This window comes from Polyodon spathula, chromosome 51 (assembly GCF_017654505.1).
Source record: "Polyodon spathula isolate WHYD16114869_AA chromosome 51, ASM1765450v1, whole genome shotgun sequence".
Lineage (NCBI taxonomy): Eukaryota > Metazoa > Chordata > Actinopteri > Acipenseriformes > Polyodontidae > Polyodon > Polyodon spathula.
In genome coordinates this window covers 20,208-22,707 of record NC_054584.1, presented here as the reverse complement: position 1 = coordinate 22,707, position 2,500 = coordinate 20,208, and positions in this window count along the sequence as shown.

Genomic DNA, 2,500 nt, shown 5'->3' with positions numbered 1-2,500 from the left:
GAGTTTGAGCAGGGTTAGAAACTCACACTAGCCCTGCTGCTGCTGCACCCAGTCCTGGGGTTCAGAGCGCCCCTCAATGAAGTCTATTATTATTAATATTGCAATGATCAGGAGCCAGGAGTTTGAGCAGGGTTAGAAACTCACACTAGCCCTGCTGCTGCTGCTGCACCCAGTCCTGGGGTTCAGAGCTCCCCTCAATGAAGTCTATTATTATTAATATTGCAATGATCAGGAGCCAGGAGTTTGAGCAGGGTTAGAAACTCACACTAGCCCTGCTGCTGCTGCTGCACCCAGTCCTGGGGTTCAGAGCTCCCCTCAATGAAGTCTATTATTAATATTGCAATGATCAGGAGCCAGGAGTTTGAGCAGGGTTAGAAACTCACACTAGCCCTGCTGCTGCTGCTGCTGCACCCAGTCCTGGGGTTCAGAGCTCCCCTTGTTCAGGTGTATTATTGAAATGGGGAGAAGCAATCTATTTCTCATTAAACTCCTGGCTCCTGATCATTCAGACAGCATTCTTAAGTGAGGCTTGCTCTGATGCCCGGTTCCAAGAGGGCTATTCTAAGCGGAGGGTGAACGACCTCCCCTTTCCCTGTTGATCTTGGAGAAGTTTCACTTCCTGTCCACATCTCGGAACAGACAGGAAACACAGCAAGGAGGGGGAGGGGGTTTCCAGTCTAGAGAGGGGGAGTGAGCAAGAGGGAGGGAGGGAAAGAGAGAGAGAGAGGGAGGGAACAGTGGAGGCAACAAATACAGAACTCTCTCCAAAAACAACTCTATACTGCTGTCTGTAAAATGAACTCCTATTGTTTTTGTAAGGTACAAGAAAGCCTCCTGTTGCTGAGTCTGTGTGTTTCTAACAGACACTTGCACAGCATAAAAAGACAATGTTAGAATTTAAATAGTTTATATGGGTTTGGATTTTCACCAAAAAACAGGAGTGAACTTTCAGCCTGGAGCATTTCACTGGTATTAACTTTGTTTTAAAGGCTAAATAAATGTGGAAAACCTGAAGCATTTCCACTTCACACTGCAGCAGTGTGTACATGAATGAGAAGTACAACAGAAGCAATTCAAACACACAAATGAAGCATTTCCACTTCACACTGCAGCAGTGTGTACATGAATGAGAAGTACAACAGAAGCAATTCAAACACACAAATGAAGCATTTCCACTTCACACTGCAGCAGTGTGTACATGAATGAGAAGTACAACAGAAGCAATTCAAACACACACTTGTCTTCTCATCCTGTGTCCACATGTCCTCTCGCGCTCAGGACCCAAGTTATAAACAATGCTCTGATGTCAAGAGCAGAGCAGAGTTTGTCCTTCTATTTGTAATGAGTGAGGCGAGACGTGTGTGCAGAGAGTCTCTTATTAATGATCACTCTCCACGGTCTGAGCAGAGTCTCTTATTAACGATCACTCTCCACGGTCTGAGCAGAGAGTCTCTTATTAACGATCACTCTCCACGGTCTGAGCAGAGAGTCTCTTATTAACGATCACTCTCCACGGTCTGAGCAGAGAGTCTCTTATTAACGATCACTCTCCACGGTCTGAGCAGAGAGTCTCTTATTAACGATCACTCTCCACGGTCTGAGCAGAGAGTCTCTTATTAACGATCACTCTCCACGGTCTGAGCAGAGAGTCTCTTATTAACGATCACTCTCCACGGTCTGAGCAGAGAGTCTCTTATTAACGATCACTCTCCACGGTCTGAGCAGAGAGTCTCTTATTAACGATCACTCTCCACGGTCTGAGCAGAGAGTCTCTTATTAACGATCACTCTCCACGGTCTGAGCAGAGAGTCTCTTATTAACGATCACTCTCCACGGTCTGAGCAGAGAGTCTCTTATTAACGATCACTCTCCACGGTCTGAGCAGAGAGTCTCTTATTAACGATCACTCTCCACGGTCTGAGCAGAGAGTCTCTTATTAACGATCACTCTCCACGGTCTGAGCAGAGAGTCTCTTATTAACGATCACTCTCCACGGTCTGAGCAGAGAGTCTCTTATTAACGATCACTCTCCACGGTCTGAGCAGAGAGTCTCTTATTAACGATCACTCTCCACGGTCTGAGCAGAGAGTCTCTTATTAACGATCACTCTCCACGGTCTGAGCAGAGAGTCTCTTATTAACGATCACTCTCCACGGTCTGAGCAGAGAGTCTCTTATTAACGATCACTCTCCACGGTCTGAGCAGAGAGTCTCTTATTAACGATCACTCTCCACGGTCTGAGCAGAGAGTCTCTTATTAACGATCACTCTCCACGGTCTGAGCAGAGAGTCTCTTATTAACGATCACTCTCCACGGTCTGAGCAGAGAGTCTCTTATTAACGATCACTCTCCACGGTCTGAGCAGAGAGTCTCTTATTAACGATCACTCTCCACGGTCTGAGCAGAGAGTCTCTTATTAACGATCACTCTCCACGGTCTGAGCAGAGAGTCTCTTATTAACGATCACTCTCCACGGTCTGAGCAGAGAGTCTCTTATTAA